Consider the following 20,865-nt stretch of genomic DNA (forward strand, 5'->3'; position numbering starts at 1 on the left):
CCATTAAATCATACAGCAAATGTATGGCCAAAAACAATTGTATAAATCCATTAGATAAAAATTAAAAATAATGTACGGTTAAATAAGCCAAAACAAGTCAGAGCCCCTTAGACTCAAAACAAGATTGCCCTAAAACTACCAAAAAGTATTGAGAAACCGCTTACTGATTTTTAGTGGAAGTCCTAATCTTCTGCTACATTTCCCATTCCCTGCACTTCCAGCAGTTTAAGACCTCTTAAGAGATGATCGCTTCGTTTTTGGCACACACAGGCTGCAAGTTCTAAGACAATTCCAACAGTTATCTGACTTGATTTCAGAATGACTGCTACCCACTTGAGACAAGAATGGAGAAAAAGAAAGGTTTATCTCTTCACTCTGACAGAGAAACAGAGTTCCTCCTCTCCTATGTGTGTTCACCAGGTTCTTTGCTCTTGAACATCCTTCTTCTGCCCCAAACCCATTGCCCACCAGTTATTTTTCATATTTTGCTGTTGGTAAGAATTTAAGCAGCCAGCAGGATATCAGACTGTTTCAACAGGGAGCATTTCAGACAAGGACACAGGATTTACTTTAGCATGTATTCTCCAAATTACACATACATCTATTAACTAATGCAATTTCAACAGCAACTTGGCTTTAAAGCGTATCTCAGTATAGCCTCTCCACAGAGCACAACCATGATAAAGCAACAGAAAACAGCCTCCACTACATTCATAGCATCAAAATGTAAGAGCTCAGTTCTGCTATTAGGTTGAGAATGAATTTTCCCCATCACTCGCCCTCTAGTCACTTCCCTTGTTATTTCATTCTTTGCACACAGAAACTGCCATAGTTGATGAGGCCAGCGGTACTTCTAACCCAGTATCTGGTCTCTGATGGTGCCAAGTGCCAGATGCTTCAGAGGAAGGGGCAGCAAACCCCACAATGGGGAAAGTTATTTCCTAACCTGAGGCAGCTAGAGGCTTCAAGTTCCCATAGTGCTCATTACTGTGAAAGATTTAAAAAGGGGGAAATTTCTCCCAGACCCAAGTAACAATCCACTTATCCCTTACAGAACGGAGAATTGAAACACCCATATAATTTTATCCAAGCTAGCCTCTCTATGGATGTTATGCTTATTCATATAAACATCACAGTCTTAAACTTACAAAGCTAGGAAGACAGTGTGGACCAATGCGCCTAGAGTACCAAACAAGGACATCTAAGATTCCCCCCCACACACACAGTTACAATGCTGACTTACTGCATGAGTCTCTTACTTGGCCAAGTCACTCAACCTCACTATGTCAAGTTTCCTCATATATAAAATATGCACACTCACACCTCTGGAAAGAATTCTGATGTATCTGGATGAAAACCATTGTGTCACCTAATTTCGATATCTAGGAAGCGACTTGAGCAAGATATATAACATTCAATTTGAAAATACCTGGAGGATGAAGGGATAATCACTAGCAGTCAGCATGGATTTACTAAGAACAAATTATGCCAAACCAGCTTGATTTCCTTCTTTGACAGGTTAACCGATTTGTTGGATTGGGGGAAATGCGCTGGACGTAATATACCTGGACATCAGCAAGGCTTTTGACACAGTCCCACAAGACATTCTGATAAATAAGCTCAAGAATTGGAGGCTCGGCAGAACTACCGTTAAGAGGATACATACTGGTTAAACAACTGCAAACAAAGAGTAACTATTAATGGGATGTCGTCAAATTGGAGGGAGGTCTCAAGTGGGGTTCCACAGGGATCTGTTCTGGGTCAGTGTTGTTTAACAGCTTTATTAATGACCTGGATGTAGGAATAGGGAGCTTACTGATCAAATATGCAGAGGACACTATCCTTTGGAGGATAGAGCTAAAATTCAGAAGGATCTTGATAAATTGGAGAACTGAGCTTATAGACAACAAAATGAAAATCAGCAAAGACAAATGTAAGATGCTACCCTTATGAAAGAAAAACCTAATGCACAAATACAGAATGGGGGAGAGCTGGCTTGGCAGCAGCACTGCTAAGAAATATCTTGGAGTTGTGGTGGATCACAACCTCAACATGAGTCAATGTGATGATGTTGCCAAAAAAAAAAAAAGGGGGAGGGGGTTGACAAATGCAATTTTAGGTTACATTATCAGAGGTATAGAGCATGCAAGTCATGGGAGGTGATAGTACTGCTCTACTCTGCATTGGTTATGCCTCAGCTGGATTACTGTGTCTAATTTTGGTCACCAATGGTACAGAAAGGATGTAGAGAAACTGGAAAGGCTCCAGAGTTGAGTGACAAAGATGATCAAAAGAATGGAATGCAAGCTACATGAGCAAAGGCTGAAGGAACTGAGTGTATTTAGTTTGGAAAAGAGGAGATTAGGAGGGGACATGATAGTGGTCTTCAATACTTGAAAGGCTGCCATAAAAAAGATGGAGAAAAGTTGTTCTCTCTTGCCACAGAGGACAGGGAAAAAAAGAGGCAACTGATCTAAACTACAGCATAGCAAATTTAGATTAAATCTAAGGCCAAACTTCCTAACTGTAAGAACAATAGAACAATGAGACAAACTGTCTAAGGAAGTGGAAGCTCCTTCACTGGAGATATTTCAAAAGGAGGCTGAATAGTCATCTGCCTTGGATGCTTTTGACACAACAAATCCTGCATCTTGGTATGGGGTTAGACTGGGATTACCTTTGATGTCCCTTCTAACCCTATGGTTCCATGACTCTATGATTCTATTACTTACCTCAATAGTAACAAGTAGCACTGAGTTCCACAGGTTAATTATCGGCTGAAAAGTATTTCTTTTTCTCAATGCTGAAAGTTACCTTTTAATTTAATCAAGCCTCTCTCACTGTTACATTATGGGAGAGGTGATCAATCTCCCTGTTCTCTGCACTACTACAAAGCCTCCCCCTTCCTTATGTTTACTGATGTCATATTTGGCCACTCTCCATCAGGCCATTCATGAACAAATAGTGTGTTTGCAAAGCGAAGTACAATATTCATATTCCAAACACTGCTGCATGCTCAGCGTGCTTAAAGCATTTTAAAATGATTTCCTTTATCCAGCAGTAACCACAATGGAAACCTTTAGTTTTCATGCTCCAGCTGGCAAAAGTTTCAGAAGGATTTTATTGACAGTTCCGGAACAGTCACTCAGTAACAGGGAAGTTTGATGTGATTTAATCTCAAGACTAATATTAATATGGAGTTATGTAGCCTTCCCAACTCAGTGGTATACAAAGCTGTGTGAGAGACCATAACGTGACACTTCATTTATCAGTGTTCCTGTGTTTGGAGCTCCTCAGAGACACAGCTCAGGTCATTGCCCTGTAGTTCCTAGAATCTTCCACAGGCTTCTTTTTCTACTTCCCACTTTAGAAATTGCCTAAGATGTATTCTGCTTTTTTGTTGCAAGGAACATTTAAACAACAAAAAAACCTCAACATTTGAAGTACAAGTTCTCTTGGTATCAGCACAGGAATGCCATGACATGGCAGACTTGTCTGGTGTTTGTCCTTGAAAAACAGGAGAAATGGTCCCCTTCCTACAGTTGCTGCAGGTGGAATCAGGGAACCAGTTAAGTACTGCTGTACAAAAGTGGCCCACGTACAGTACTTCGCAACTCGGACAGGAGCCCTGTACCGGGTTCACGCTTGTATCCAGTTTTCACATAAGCACAGGCTGTACAGCAACAGCAGTGCTGCACAGCATCAGAGTATACACACACAGGTTCTGATTGCTTCTGTTGCACAAGGTAGTCAATGAGAGGTGAAAAACAGGGCAAGCACAAATTGCAAGTCAGAGAGGAACTTCACCTCAAAAGAACAATGAAAAAAATACATTTATTTACTGAGTGCCAACAGCATGCTTGGCCCTAAATGCTTTTGTATTACAGTCCAGAAAAGCCTCCATGAATTCCAGAGCAAATCAGTAACATACAATTTCTTGCTGCTTATTCTCATACCCAGAGTTTCAGTAAAAGTGTATTAAAAGCTGGCTGATTTCTTAAGATTGGATAGCCCTAGCTTTGAAGAGCACAAATGGTCAGATCTTCCCCTAAAAAAACAACAGGTTAGGATCCAGAGCCATCGAAACAGATGTTGAGAGCTCCAGATATCTTGCAGGGAAGCAGGATCTAAGCCCAGCCTGCTGTCCAGAGATAGCAGGTGAGACTCCAGCTGGTCCTACTTCTAATCTCGTGGGAAATCCTAATCATCATCCCTACTAGAAGGAACATCTGCATACATATGAACTAGAGGGTAGTCTCACTGAGGCTATGGGTGTCCTCAGGTATCTCTGGAACTGCGGAGGAAGATGAGCTTGACTGTACCACTCACCTGGAAGACTCACCCTCCAGAAGGTGAAGCCCATACAAGCTAGTATGGCCAGAGTATGGGGATTGCAAGGGTGCTGGAGAAGCTTAAGGTGAGGTAAGCTTGGCTTCCAGAAGCCCCATTTTAAAGGGCAAAGGAGACACAGACTTACTTCTCAGTCAAGAGGAGAAAGATCAAGAGTGTAGTGTGGGATGGAAAGGATCTTGAATCCCAGAAGACTTTCCCCTTAAGGACAGAAAGAAAACTTTTCATCAGTCCCATACAGATCCTAAAAAAAAAAACTGATCTCCTTAAAGTGCTTAGTTCTCTTAAAAGTTCAAATGTTCTGAACTTTCATTTCTGGTTAGGCCTCATTGTCCAGAAAACCAAATAGTAGTATTCTGGAGGTGCTGGTGAAGAGTCCACAGTTAAGGTTAAGTTCTACTTTGTATTTGACGTAGAGTCAGTCCATTTGTTACGTATGAAAAATACAGCGTATCATCCCCAAACATACAGCACTTGCTTTTTAAGTAGAGAATACGTTTTCTGAGAATTTATAAGTAAATCCATTACTTAGCCTATGAGTTAAAATTAATGTTAAAACAAGTCCTTCAAGAAATTCAGCATCTTTTTCAGCCTTTTCTTTGTCCTGAATAACTAATAATAAAGACAAAACACCACAAACTCTTGACACTTTCCATGGATTTAACATTAATCAAAACCTTGTACGTAGTCTATCTTTGAAGAAATTACATCATAGTTAAACGAAGGCCATGCATACATGTCAAACTTCAGTCAGTACAGATTACACTGGTGTACCGCCACCAAAGTGAGTATAGTGCTCTGGTGCGTGCATAGTTGGCTGCTTGCATTGGCGCTGCATGTGGTTGAGCCAATATGAAGTGCAGTGCACCATAGGTAGGTAATCCCAGTGTGCCACATTGCTCAGAGCAATGTTTTTTGGGACATTTTTGCAATGTTTTCTGGGATACTAGCAATTCACCCAGGGGTTTCTGTGAGCTAGGGGTCAAGTACCCAGCATGCAACTTTCTCCATACCATAATACATTCCACATCCCATAATTTTTGCACCTTTTAAAAAAAATTTCCACAAACCTGCACAGTGGCTTTCTGTGTCTGGCATTTCTGCTAGAAGCGTGGAGCTCACAGAGCTCAGCACTGTTACCATGAACGCTATGCATACAGGACACACAATTCTCCCTGTATTTGCAGACCTTCAGGAAGCATTGCAACAGCTGAGATCACAATGAGGAAGATGAGGGTATCTTCAAGGATAATTTGTTGACGGATGTAGCAAAATAAATACATACATACATACATACATACATTCTACGCTGCTTGTGGCATTCACAGAGCAGCTGCAGACAGTGGAATGTCACTTTTGGTCCCAGTGCAGGTTTGGGACGACAAGCAGTGACTGCAAAACTGTTGAGTTCGAAAAGCCCCATTTCTGGATCTGTATGCCAAGCTTGCCCCAGCCTTCCAGCACAGGGACACCAGAAAGAGACCAGCATTGATAGCAGAGAATCAAGTGGCAATCACACTCTGGAAACTTGCAATGCCAGATTGTTATCAGTCAGTAGAAAATCATTTTGGAGTTAGAAAATCCATGAGGGGGAGCCACTGTCATGCAAGTGTTTAGGGCCATTGTCCCCTGACACACAGGACTGAGACTCTTGGCAATGTGCAAGAAATAGTGGATAGATTTGTGGCCACGGGGTTCCTGAACTGTTGTAGAGCAATAGATGGAACATACATTCCTATCTTGGGACCAGCCCACCATACTACTGAGAACATCAACAGAAAGGAAGACTTTTGGTAGATCTAAGAGTCTTTGGCAAATTGCATCACTAATAATTTAAATTATGTATTTTTTTATTTTTGCCTGCTGTAAGATAACTACTGCTGTGCCTGAGACTTTGCCTGCCACTATGAACTGTGTGGTGCTTGCTGTCCATATATAAATATGGCTAGATGTTTTCCTGAGGCTATAAATTCTGAGGTACTTGATGCACATTTATAAGTACTGTTTGATTTCTTGACTGCAGCTATCCATTCTGCAATATTTGCTCTGAACTAATAAAGATACTTTGTTCCATTGAGGCTACACATACACCAATCTGTGGTTTGCATACGTAAGTGTATGTGAAGCTAGAGTTCTCCTTGTTCCCCAGTGTGGAGTGGTAGGGATAAAGATGTGGTCCATAATAACACGTGACTTACTCGAAGATGTAAGGAGCAGCAACCATGGAGTTTTTCCAGGAGTTGAAAGGCTGATGAGTCCAGGATTTGTGGACCAGTACATCAACCGGGTCTGCAGCATTTGGGTTTTCTGCCTAAGACGACAAATTGTCCTAGTGCATTTCCCACTCCTTGTCCTCCTGGGACTCCCAGGCCTTTTGCCGGTCCTCTCGGTCCTTCTCCATGCTCTCAGTCATATTGGCCTTCCAAGCCCTCTGTTCACAGCCCAGGGAGGCCCTGGCTTGTGGGATTTCACAGAACATGTCCTCCTTAGTCCTCTTCCTTCTCATCATGGTCAGGAATTCTGCAGGTGTGGAAGGGGCTCCCCTCCAGGCCACCAAGTCAGAAGCTGCTGCTAAGAACAGATGCACCATTAGATTTTCAGTCACAATGGAAAGGGAAAGAGATGTTTCACAACTCCCTTCCCATATTCCCATCAAGACTTTGAAGAAGAAATGCCCATTGACATTTCAGCTATGGGGATCCTCGGTACAGCACCGTGTTCCAGCTCCAGCCATGGTGAGTGCGGTTTGGTAGGGGGGTGAAGTTCTGTTGTATGAAGCTATACAATTTCAGCCACTATTCCATGGGTACAAGTAGAAGGCTGGGCAGTGAACATTGGCACTATTTTTCACTGGCAGTGGAGATTTTGGCTGATGTCTTACTCCTGAATGTCACAAAGGCACAGAGAACTAAGCTGCTACTGGTTTCCCCTAAGCCACCTAGGCACATGTCACTAGCCTGTTTGCTGCAACAGTACCAGCCAACCTCACTGCAGAGTCGCATGGCAAAGTTCCTATTGCAGAGGAAGAAATAAGGCCGCCAACCCTAGAAACCTTTGGAAGGGGATTGCAGAGTATCCCCACGCAAGTTAAGCGAGATCTCTCGGGAGATAAAAGGGACCTCTTTCTTCACATAAACAAAGTGCTCCCCAATGCCCCCTCCCAATGCAACAAGGAATTGAAAGGCAGATACCGACTCTACCTCTGTTCTACCTCTACCCTACCACTGGACACTAAATGGATGTGGATCATGTAATCAGAGTGCCATAGTACTGTGCAGGAATTGGTTCTGAATTTATCTTTTTAACTTTTTATTTTCTCATGGTATACCAATAAAACAATGAAAAGTCCATATCTTTGTCTTGTCCACATGTGGATAGGCCAGGCGCCATCTTTAAATGGCAGGGGAAAGGGGGAAGGAAAAGCAACTAGAACATTTTAAGAACAAATGCATCCACAGAGTTACTGGAACTCCCTTCCCCTTCATGAGCAGTTCATCTGCACTTGCCTGGTGGGACTGGTTAGACTCCTGCTGAGTTTCAAATGAATCCTGGCTCGTGGCATCATTGGAGTCACCCACCATGTCTTCCCCCCTCCTCCTCCTTACTGTTCAAGGCAGGACTCTCTAACTTGGGCTCCTCAGAGGTACACACAGTGGTCTATGTGGTGCTGGTGGGGTCCCTGCAAAGTACGGCATGCAATTCATTGTAAAAACGGCAAGTCTGATGGGCAGCACTAGATTTCTTGCTGCTCTCCCTCATCTTGTGATATCCCTAGTAAAGTTCCTTTGTTTTCACATGGCACTGCTGCTGATCCCTGTTGTACCCCTTTGCCTGCATCCCCCATGCAATCTGCTCAGAGACATCCTCTTTTCCACAGCTGGTCCACAGCGGGGGCTTGCACAGCCTCTTCTCCCCACAGGCCCAGGAGATCCAACATTTCTTGCCTGCTCCAGGCAAAAGCATGTTTAGTAACCCTGTGTATGCATGGAGCCATGGCTAGTTGGATACATACAACAAGTGAGCTGCAAGGTGTGCTTGCCAAAACAGGCAGCCAGGAAAACACCAGGGTTTTTAAAGGGGAGGACAGAGCTCTGGTCTGTGACTCCTGGGCAATAGAGTTTACAGTTGTGACCCTGTGACAATGACTACTTTGGACAGGGGCATTGTGAGACACTAGCTGGAGAACTGATAGGATCAACATAGGTCATGCAGTGTCTACACTCACACTGCATTGACCAAAATAGGTCAATCACAGATCTGCAGCATTCGGGGACATGGTTTTAGTACATCGCTGTAGCGGGATGCTTGTGCTAGCCAGAGACAAATTTGAGTGTAGACACATGCATAAATAAGTCAACGCAGAGTGACTTACATGGACCTCACTTTGTAATGCAGAGGAGGCCTAAGTTGTTAATGACTTGTATCTAATTGTTATGATTACATAGACAGCAGGCAGATCAGGGCAACACCTCAGGTGACTCTGCAGAGAAGCCATAGTAACAGAGGTAACTCAGACCAATCACCATTTGTTTTGCAAGCCTATCAATTGTAATGAGTCAGTGATATGACGGAGGTTGAAGAGGTGTCAGGAGTTCTCACTGGTAGCTTGGTAGACTCAACTATCACTGCTCTTTAAAGACTACGCGGCTGCATGACAGTTTAGACTATTCTCAGTGGTGGCAGATGACGGAACAAGGTGCAGTGGTCTCAAGTTGCAGTGGGGGAGGTCTAGGTTGGATATTAGGAAAAACTATTTCACTAGGAGGGTGGTGAAGCACTGGAATGGGTTACTTAGGGAGGTGGTGGAATCACCGTCCTTAGAGGTTTTCAAGGCCCAGCTTGACAAAGCCCTGGCTGGGATGATTTAGTTGGCTTGGTCCTGCTTTGAGCATGGGTTTGGACTTTCTGACTTCCTGAGGTCTCTTCCAACCCTGGTCTTCTGATTCTGTGATTAGGCAGCAGTGTTTAAAAGGTTTCCTATGGCACTGCTGCCTCAGCTCCACTGGTCACAGAGGCAGGACTGCTAGAGGGACTGAAGCAGGACAACAGGGAAAGTGTTAAAATACAGAGACACTCGGACTGGGCTCTCCCAATCATCCTATCACACAGCACTTATCTCTGTAACATAGCCCTCTAAACCAATAAATCAACTGCAACTTAGGGCCAAAGTTACCAGTACACTTTGGCTGCTTACTCTGGCTGTAAACTGAGATCAATTGGACAGCACATTGTGCTGCTCCAATATGTCCTTAAAAACTAAAAAAGTTAAAAAGGAAATTAAGGGTGATAATACAGGTCTTCAAATCATTAGCAATATAGTAAGGTAGCATTCCTTTCAGGTTTCTAGTTTGGCGCATGAATGAAACTTTTAATAATTATTTAAAATGCCAAGGAAATTCCGAGATCCAAAAAAAATAAAAGGGTATTAAGGTTGAGAGTGTCTATTAGTGACTTATCATCATGAAGAGAAAAACATATAGAAAAAACTCAAATGTGTTTTTAAAAATCAGTTTAAAACTAATGTGAGATCGATCACAAACACTAAAATGCCATAATCATATGGTTATTGAATGGATGTTGCTATGGGACAGAGTTAAGGTTGTCTGAGTGCCTTACTGGTGTATTTCCATACTCCAACATGTTTGATTTCTTTTAGATGTAATTGCAAGTCTAAATTTCCTGGGTTTGTAATGTAATGTTTTGTTGCAATACTTTTTACCCTTAAGTTACTATCAGGTACTTTCAACCTTAATTCTAAGAACTTTTTTTGTCTGGGAATTATACGAGTGATAATGTTTTGCACTTATTTATCCAAAACTGTCAAAAAGTGCTTTATGAGGTTGGGTATTAATCATCTTTTTAATTAAAGGATGCTATCTACACAAAATTAAATGAAAATTAGATTAACTCCACAATTTTCATGCCCTCAACCTGTTTTACAGTCCACTGCATCTGTACTAGCCAATCCTTGCCCTTACATTGACATAGGATTCAATCACTCATCTTTCCTTTCCCTTTTGGGTAAACTATATAACTCTTAAAATACTGACATTTCTCTCAGTTTTAACTACATTTGCAAGAAAATCAACATTAAGGAAGTTCTATTACATCAAAAGGAGTAACCAGTGCTCCTGAAATGTAAATACTTCCACCATGGAACATGTGCTCTTGGGTTTCTCTGAAAATAATCTACTATTTCTGATTCAAAGCCAGTGGTCAAAAGCCTCCCAAAAACATAAAGCATACATCATCTTGCCCAGCTGCCAAAAGAATTGTCAGCAAGCTCACAGCAGCTTTACACTGACACTTCCCCGCTCTCTCAGTTCTACTGAGAACATAAAAAAAAATGACAGGCAGGATTAAGGTACAAGAAAAGAGGCAAATAAGGGATATTCTATCTTCTGACAAAGAGCACTTTACAGGTACCCGCTGTCGAAAGTGGCAATGCCCTACTTTTTTCTTCATTACTAAGACCCAAAACAGGACATTTATTGAATGAAAGTTGATATTTAACAGACCCAGCCTGTGGATCTGTTTTCCATTGCTGTCTTTGCATGGTTGCAGTGCCTTAATTGGCAGCATCACCATAATTTGAATTTCAAGAGGTTACTGGCTTTTCATTCCCTTCAGGCTCACTGGCTCCATACTGCAGTGAAATTTGTGATTTAATGTGTTCTACAATAAAGAAAGTATCAGAGGGGGAGCTGTGTTAGTCTGGATCTGTAAAAAGCAACAGAGTCCTCTGGCACCAGACAGACTAACAGAAGTATTGGAGCATAAGCTTTCATGGGTGAATCCGTCTGATGAAGTGGGTATTCACCCACGAAAGCTCATGCTCCAATATGTCTGTTGGTCTATAAAGGTGCCACAGGACTGTCGCTTTTTACAATAAAGAAAAACAGTGCACATCTCTAGCCACCAAAGAACCATGATTTATTTCTAACCCCTAAATACAGAGAGATGTGAAACATGTGCTCCTCCAAAAAAAAAAATGCAACTAAATGCAACTCTAATATACCAGGAGTAAAGATGTTCTAGAATGAAGTCACTTAAGAGGAAATGTGAACAGCACATCTCTTAGCAGGTTAAAAACTGATCTTCTCACACAACGTTTATGACAGATATAGGATCTGAAAGCTGTCAAAATTCAAAATCAGAGAAAGACCGTGGTAGCTCTGCTCAGTCATGTGCTGCGATTCCCATTTCTAGGTTGTTGGGTTTTTTTGGTTTGATCTCATAAGAAAAAGAACCTCTTTCATCAGAACAGCTTTGAGGCACATTAAGTTGCTGGTCATCTCTATATGCAGAAAGCTGCAGGGCAATAAAAAAACTATTGAAAGTACAGAAGCAAATTATGAAACTATGCAGTCCCTAGACAAATATATGTGGAGTCTTTTGAAAGAAAAAAACAAACATTCTATTCACTATACTGAACATAAAAATATAATGAATCTCTTTAAATTAGCACTTGGCAAAGAAATAATCCAGTGAGAAAAATAAACTCCCAGAGCACCAAAAAGTTACATACAGAGAAGTATTTGAGCTGAACAAGGATCAGAGGACTTAGAACCAACTCTAAGCACCTAACTAAAGCAAGTTTCATGAATCAACACAACCCTCTTAAATCAACACATCTGCTAGTTGCTTAACCCTCTCTGGCTCAGTGTTACAGGTCCCGATCTGTATCCACTGTAGGTTTCGCATGCGTGCCATGCACCAGAGCCAGATAATTTGAAAGCAGTGTCCTTTGGTCCACAGATGCTCCCTGGCTTATCTCATGCCTCTGACTGATGGGATAACGGGCATGGCAGACAGATTGCCTCTCCAGTTCCTTCTCTATCACGCATCAGATAAGATGCAAAGCAGAGGAGAAGTAGGCAGACAGTGGAATACAGAAAGGGACCACATATCCTGAAGAACCTCCAGTTACAGGTAAGTAAACCTCCTCCTCTTCTTCAAGTGATGATCCCTATTGTATTCCAAAGTGAGTGATTGACAAGCAGTACTTAAGTAGGGAGGAAGGAGGGTGTGAAGATGTAGACATAGGGCTGAGCGGAGTACCATTTTCCCAATGGAGCCATCAGCAGAAGAGTTCTGCACCAATACATAATGTCTCACAAATATGTGAACGGAGCACCACGTGGCCCTTTACAGATGTCAAGGAGGGTATCTCCTGAAGATATGCCAGAGATCTTACTTGCACTCTGGTGCAATGAGCTTTTACCGGGGATGGGAAGGTTCCAAAACTGCTAAGAGTAGAATGCAACCAGAGACCCATTCGGAGATTCTCTGAGTGGATTTGGCATGCCCTCTGACTCTTTCTGCAATAGCAACCAACTGTCTCAGGGATTTCCTGAGTGGTTTTGTTCTCTGTCAGTAGGCCTGCCAAACACTGAGGGAATGGAGTCTTTGTTTCTCTGTGGAAGTGTACAGATTTGGGAAGAACACAGTAAAGGAATGGACTAGTTAAGGTAAAATTCTGAAAACTACTGTAGGTGTGAATTTGGGGTGTAGACACAAAGAAACCTTATTGTTATGGAATATAGCATATGAAGGATCTGCCTCTTTGGTGTGCCCAAGAATAGAAATATTTTCATTTAGTTAAGTAACATTTTCTAGTAGTGTCCATTCTATTAGAGAGGTGGTCTCATATGGCTGTGGAGCATGAAAGTTCGAAGGACGATGCCCATCCAAATACCAAGCCCTGAGGTAGAGCAGACATGGATCAGGGTGTTTGATCTTGCCATTCCTCTAGGTCAGGCGCTTGGAACATTGGGATGATTGGTGGGACGATTGTTGGTCAGGATCACATGCATGGAAAGTTGGGAAATCAGAACTGTCTGGGTCAGAAGGGGGCAATCAGGATGACCCACACTCTGTCCTGCTGGATTTTGTGTAGAATTTATGGCAGGAGAGGTAGTGGAGGGAAGGCATAGTTGAATTGGTCCAACCAAGGCACAGGCAGAGCATTGTCCTGGGAGCGGCAATCTAGGGCTCCTCAGAGCAATACATGGTATATTTCCTGTTTGCTTGAGAGGCAAACAGATCCCTAGTTCCCCATCAAGTTAAAATATTGTACAGTACCAAGTCGTGGAGCTCCCACTCGTGGTCAACTGTGAAATGTCTGCCGAAGGAATCTGCAAGCACATTTTGCTTTTCAGAAGGTAGGCTGCTGACAGGGTGATTTGATTGCTGATATGCCAGTTCCAGACGCTGTATGCTTCTGCACACAGGGAGGTGGATCTTGCTTCACCCTGCTTGTTGATGTAGAAGACAGTCATAACATTGTCCAGCATTATAAGGAAATGGTGAATGCAAATGAATGCAAGAAAGGACTCGCATGCTTTCTGGACTGCTCGCAGCTCCAGGATGTCTCAGACATCCAGAAACCTCAGGGCGCGTGGCTGTTCATGTGGGCCACCCCAGCCTAATAGGGATGTGTCCATAACAATGATCCTGTCTGGAGAGGAAGGGAGAAAGGGGATGCCCATACATCTATTAAGGGTTTGTCCGCAACAACAGGGAAGACACTAACTTGGCTGGAATTGTCACCATGAGGTTGATGGAATGGCAGCTTGAGAAGTATACCAACTGCAGCCAAGTTTGAAGGCAATGAAGGTGGAATCTGGAGAACGGGGTGACATATGGGTATGAGGCCATGTGAACTAGGAGAAACAGACATGTCTGGACCAGTACTCGATGGCTGCTTGTGACATGAGCTATGATATTCTTCGTTAACTGGAACCTGTCCTTAGACAGGTCTGATCTTGCGGTGGTAGAATTTAAGGCTGCCCCAATGAAGTCCAGAGACTGCGTGGAGCTGAGAACAGATTTTTCAGTGTTTATGCTGACTCCCAGTGAGGAGAGGAGGTGTTGCATCATGGAAATTGATGCACAGGTTCCCCGCGAGGACTGGCAACAAGGAGCCAGTCATTGATGTACGGGAAGACAATGAGACCACAACATCTGACATGGGCTGCTACTACCAAGAATATCTTGGTAAAGACTCTGGGGGTGGTCACTGTTTTGAATATTTAGGACTGAAAATGGTTGGAGCCCATCATGAATCTGAGAAAGCGTCTGTTGGCGAGATGAATGTCTGCATGAAAGCTGGTGTCCCTTATACTGAGAGCCATGAACCACATGCCCTTTTCTAAAGATGGAACTATCACTGCCAATATGATCATGGAAAATCTGAGTTTGCAAATGAAGCAGTAGAGACGGGAGAGGTCAAGGACTGGTCTTCAACCGCCCTTCTTTTTGGGTATCAAAAAGCAGGTTGAATAAAATCCTCTCCCTTGATATTGAGGAGAAATGAGTTCAATCACTCCTCATAGCAGTAAGGAGATCATCTCTTGTTTGACAATACTCTTGTGAGCGTGGCCCCCGAAGGGGACAGGAAGGGAGGTTTTGGCAGAGGTAGGGATGTAAACTCTATCATATTGCCAGATACTGCGCCTTACCATGATGTGCGCTTCCCCAAGGCAGTGCAAGCAGAGCTGGTGGTTGTCACTGACCTAGAAGAATTGTGGTTAGGAAGCACCCAGTTTGAAGCCTGGAGCCCTGGACATAGTCCGGTACTCAAATGGGGCATTGAGTGGGAGGTCTCCCCTGGTTTTTTAGGCTAATCTAATGCTAAACAGTAAAAACTATTAAAACCTATATGATTATTTTGTAAAACAAAGTTGAAACTGCAGACACTAAAGGTTGCAACTTGAACTATGCAGCGGGGAGAAGGAACAGGAGAGGTGGTCGGTCCACCCACCTTTTACCCCTTAGGGATTGTAGACTGTAGGCATGAGGTGAGCCAGGGCACACGAGGACCAACAGACACTGCTTTCAAATTCTCCAGCTCCAGGAGCATGGTGCACATGAGTAACCCTCAGTGGAATACAGTAGGGACCACCACTCGCAGAAGAACAGCCATTTCAACATGACCATCTTCAAAATGTTGAATGGCTTCAAGCTAGACATATAAGAAACTGCCAGCTCAATTTCACCATGAGTTGGAACTTCAGAAATTGAGAGTTGCCAAGAGTAATTTCCAATTTGAAATGTATTCAATTTCCGCAAAAAAAAAATAAATCAAGGTATTTTCAGGAAGACAAGTGTTCCGTAACATTCTGTGACAGAACCTAATTTCTTATTAGTGTTTCCAGGCACCTGCTACCACAAGCCAGGATTTCATAGACTCACTGAGATTAACACTTTACAGTTTCACCATTTTTGGATTATTCCACTAGCAGAGCTCCTCATAAATGGCAATAGTTATTTTATTAATCTTATTATGGAGAAGCAGCTGCCTTCCCTCCCCAGTGCAACCGCCCATGGCTAGCCAACTAACAAAGACTTACTGCACGCAGGCCTGTGACCCAGTTCAGACTGGAAAATGGCCGCTTCCCAGTCTGTGTCAAGCCCACAGTCTCTCCATTTTTGATAGTAAGTTTTTATTGACTTCATGGAGATATACAATTATACAATGAAAGGAAAAAATGCAGCTCCCAAGGGAAAAAAAGATCAATAGACTAGGATGCAGGGAAAGAAAGGCATAAGCAGAAGAGAGGAGGAGGAGAAGAGCCCATAGGGCACCAGTGCAGACTTTCTGATTTCCCTGAGGGTGCTCGACCCCCACTTTGCCTCAGGCCCTCCTTTATCGAAGGCTCCACCCCCTGCCCTGCCTCTTCCCATCTCTGCTCCGCCCCTTCCCCACCTCTTCACATCCCTTCCCCCAAGAGTGCCCCCTCCCAGCACCTGCTGCCTGCCACAGAACAGCTGATCAGGAGCAGGTGGAAGACACTGGGGTGGGGAGGAAGAGCTGATCAGCAGGGCCTGCTGGTGGGTGCTGAGAACCCACAATTTTTTTTCCATGAGTGCTGCAGCCCCAGACCACCCAGAGCTGGCACCTATGCCACAGGGTGATTAGCAAAAGTGGAAGCTTGATATAGACATTTATAGTGCATAACAATGGACCACTGATCACTCATTCAAGGAATAAAATATCGCATTTCCAAATAGTTTAAAGTCCTATTTATTTGGATTTTTAAAAAATTATAAAAGGACACCTCCAAAGGTGGGATGGGGATCAGGGCTGGGGCAGGGGGTTTGGGCGCAGGAGGAGGTCAGGGGTGCAGGCTCCGGGCAGCACTTAGCTCAAGCAGCCCCCAGAAGCAGTGGCATGTCCCCCCTGCAGCTCCTACGCAGAGGCTGTACACCATGAGCCTGCCCCCATCATGCACTGCAATCCATTCCCAAAACTCATAGTGGCAGAAGGTGGCAACTTGCACAGTGGGATAGCTTAGACTTCTGTAAGGAGTTTGACATGCTACCGCACAAGTTTTTGATTAAAAAACTAGATAAATATAAAGTTAACATGGCACATGTTAAATGGATTAAAAACTGGATAACTGATAGGTCTCAAAAGGTAATTGTAAACATAGAATCATCACCAAGTGGGCACATTTTAGTGGGGTCATGCAGGGATCTGTTCTTGGCCTTATACTAGTTAGCATTTTTATTAATGACTTAGAAGAAAACATAAAACCATCAATGATAAAGTCTGCAGGTGACACAAACAACTGGGAAGTAGTAAACCATGAAGAAGACGGGTCACTGACAGCGATCTGGATTGCTTGGTAGACTGGGTGCAAGCAAACAATATGCCTTTTAATATGGCTAAATATAAACATATATATCTAGGAACAAAGAATGTAAGCCATACTTACTTGATGAGGGACTATCTTGAGAAGCAGTAACTGAAAAAGATGTGGGAATCGTGGTGGATAATCAGATGAACATGAGCTGCCAGTGTGACACTGTGGCCAAAACGGACAATCAGGGGCGGCTCTAGGTATTTTGCTGCCCCAAGCACGGCAGGCAGGCTGCCTTCGGCAGCTTGCCTACGGGAGGTCTCCAGTCCAGTGGATTCGGCAGCATGCCTGCGGGAGGTCCGCCGAAGCCACAGGACCAGCAGACCCTCTGCAGGCATGCCACCGAAGGCAACCTGCCGGCCGCTCTCGCGGTGACCGGCAGAGTGCCCCCTGTGACTTGTAGCCCCAGGCACACGCTTGGCGTGCTGGTGCCTGGAGCCGCCTCTGTGGATAATACAATCCTTAGATCCATGAACGTGGGAATCTCAAATAGAAGCAGAAAAGTTATTTTACTTCTGTATTTGTCACTACTACAACCATTGCTGGAACAGTGTCTCTAGTTCTGTTGTCCACAATTGAAGAATGATGTTTATAAACCGAAGAGGATTCAGAGAAAAGACACAAGAATGACTGATTAATGTATTAGAAAATATGCCTTATAGCGAGACTCAACTGGCTCTGTAGATATGGGGAAAGCAGTGGATGTGATATACCTTGGCTTTAGCTAAGATTTTGATACAGTCTCCCATGGTATTCTTGCCAGCAAGTTAATAAAGTATGGATTGGATGAATGGACTATAAAGTGGATAGAAAGCTGGCTATATTGTCGGGCTCAATGGGTAGTGATCAACAGCTCGATGTCTAGTTGGCAGCCGGTATCAAGCAGAGTGCCCCAGGGTTCGGTCCTGGGACTGGTTTCTTCTACATCTTCATTAATGCTCTGGATGATGGGATGGATTGCACCCTCAGCAATTCTGCAGATGACACTAAGCTGGAGGGAGATATAGATTTGCTGGAGGATAGGGATAGGGTCCAAAGTGACCTAGACAAATTGGAAGATTGGACCAAAAGACATCTGATGAGGTTCAACAAGGACAAGTGCAGAGTCCTGCACTTAGGACGGAAGAATCCCATGCACCGCTACAGGCTGGGGATGGATTGGCTAAGCAGCAGTTGTGCAGAAAAGAACCTTGGGATTACAGTGGACAAGAAGCTGGATATGAGTTGTGCCCTTGTTGCCAAGAAGGCTAACGGCATATTGGGCTGCATTAGTAGGAGCATTGCCAGCAGATGGAGGGAAGTGATTATTCCCCTCTATTCAGCACGGGTAAGGCCACATCTGGAGAACTGTGTCCAGTTTTGGTTCCCACACTACAGAAAGGATGTGGACCAATTGGAGAGAGCCCAACAGAGGGCAATGAAAATTATTAGGGGGCTGGGGCACATGACTTATGAGGAGAGGCTGAGGGAACTGGGCTTATTTAGAGAAGAGTGAGGGGTGGAGGATTTGATAGCAGCCTTCAGCTACCTGAAGCGAGGTTCTAAGAGGGTGGTGAAGCACTGGAATGGGTTACCTAGGGAGGTGGTGGAATCTCCTTCCTTAGAGGTTTTTAAGGCTCAGTTTGACAAAGCCCTGGCTGGGATGATTTAGTTGGAGTTGGTCCTGCTTTGAGCAGGGTGTTGGATTAGCGGACCTCCTAGAGTCTCTTCCAACCTTAATCTTCTATGATTCTGTGATTCAAGGAGCTCGACCTGTTTAAATTAACAAAGAAAAGGTTAAGGCATGGCTTGGTCATAGTCTATAAGATATACATGATAATAAGCTCTTTAGTCTGGCAGATAAAGATTTAACAATGGCTGGAAGTCAAAGCCAGACAAATTCAAACTAGAAATAAGGTGTAAATTTTAACATAGAGGATAATTAACCATTGGAACAATTTACCAAGGGTCATGGTAGATTCTCCATCACTGGCAATTTTTAACTCAAGACTGGACATTTTTCTAAAAGATCTGCTTTAAGAATTAAATTGGAGAAGTTCTACGGCCTGTATACAGGACGTCAGACTAGATGACCATAATGGTCCCTTCTGTCCATGGAATCTATGAATGAGGGTAAATTGCAAATCCAGGAAGACAGCTGCATGATCAGAGAGATCAATAGTGTCAGTACTGTCACTAACCATATTATTTATGAGGTTGGCAGATATCAGGAACAGATCTACCCATGAGCGTAGGTTATGAACAGGGAAAAGAAGGTGCAGTGTCTTGCAGAAGAGTTTAATCAGTTTCTGGGCTTGTCTTCGTTTCAACGTTGTTAGCTAAGACATAACTCAAGTGTTGCCACTAACCCAAGTCCCATGACCAACACAAAACCTGTAGCGTGAAGTAAGTGATGCTTTAAACTCAAACTAATTGACCCATCGGGGGTGTGGGTTGAAGCTCAAGTGCTGCTGATGGTGGAGCTAGTATGCAATGGAGACAACTACTCTGTGCTGTTAATGCAGTCAGACCACACTGGCTTTCCAAACTTTACATTTGGCTGAGTTTTTGGATTTGTTAATGTCCCACACAGTCAGGTGGACAGGGTTATGTGGATTCTCCATCATGCTTATCCACCACTGATACCTAGTGCACCTGGCCCATAAGGCCAAGGGCTTTAGTGGTTAGAGAGGAACACCTCAAAGTATGTGTGCCAGCTCTGGGAAGATGTGCTATCCTACCCTAGACAATCTGGTCCTAGATACTGACTAAATATAGAAACATGATATCACTGGCATCTAGCAGGGTTATCTCATCTGAGATCTTTCTAGTACCTTGTGCCATAGGCTGAGGGTCCAAAGGATAGGAGAGCACAGTGGAAGTCCAGGAGAGGAGTCCTGGCTGGGCCTGGGGAAGACTGTTTCCTTGCTTGTATTCACTGGGGTGTCTGATCAGTCATTAGTGGTTGCATTACCCACAGTGAATGCTTCCAGAAAAAGTTTACAAAATGAAAAATGTGATGTTACCACTAGAGTACTGATATGAACGCAGGATGAAGAGAGATCTCGTAGAAGGAACAGACCCCTTACCAGAAGAGGGCCTTCCATAACCATCTTGTAGCACCTCTTTTTGGAACAGACATAATTTTAAACAATTTTCTACAGCACAAGGTGAGACCTTCCAAACTAGCTATGGAGTAAAAGCATTTTCAGAACACTGAAATTTTGGTTCAAATTTCACTTTCCCAGTAAAAGAAGATGCAGATCTGACTTTCCCTATCAGATTTTGGCTTTCTTCCCTGAAAGCTCAGAGTATGTGAAAAAAACCCAACACCAGCTTACTCTCCTGCTGCCAGTGGTCCCTGGGCAAATTTCCTCAGGGAGGTGGTGGAATTTTGCCACATAGTTATACCAGTGTAACTCCTCATGTAGACACACCTATTCCACAATAAGAGTAGCCACATAAGGAGTTATATTATACCAGCAGAATTATGCTAGAAAAATCCCCATGTTGGGAAGCTTTAAGCAAACTGAGCTCCAGGAGGCATAAAAGTGAAACAGACCTTCTTATGGTAAATTTCACTTTGCTGCTGCTGTGCTTAAAGGAAATAGCAAACTGAACAAAGGAAGCTTGTAGAATTGCATCAGTTTTACTGATGCTCTGGCTGGGGATCTGTTATGTGCTGGAGCAACAGAAGGTAAGAGACAGGGAGGAAAGGAGAAGAAAAATCTCCTCTCTCTCCCCCTACTGGACATCAGTTTTGCCCCTCCTTCTCCAGACAAGCTCCTTTCTACTGATGAGCTTTGCTGGTGGACAAGTCAACATTTTCTGATAATTTGTAACAGTATGTATGTACTCCTATGTTAATGCATCCTTGAACTTTAAAGGT

At 43.5% G+C, this 20,865-nt stretch overlaps 1 protein-coding gene and 1 long non-coding RNA gene across 12 annotated transcripts in view; one reads left to right on the forward strand and one right to left on the reverse strand.

The window, feature by feature from the left end:
- ST3GAL3 (ST3 beta-galactoside alpha-2,3-sialyltransferase 3) overlaps positions 1-20,865 on the reverse strand; it is a 444,286-nt gene that overhangs the window by 353,044 nt on the left and 70,377 nt on the right. The window lies entirely within an intron of this gene.
- LOC115656311 lies at positions 2,581-19,072 on the forward strand. The gene is made up of 3 exons (XR_004001623.1): positions 2,581-2,661; positions 10,190-10,194; positions 19,061-19,072. It is a non-coding gene; the product is annotated as an uncharacterized LOC115656311 (long non-coding RNA).

The sequence above is a fragment of the Gopherus evgoodei genome, chromosome 8, assembly GCF_007399415.2.
Source record: "Gopherus evgoodei ecotype Sinaloan lineage chromosome 8, rGopEvg1_v1.p, whole genome shotgun sequence".
Taxonomy (NCBI): domain Eukaryota; kingdom Metazoa; phylum Chordata; order Testudines; family Testudinidae; genus Gopherus; species Gopherus evgoodei.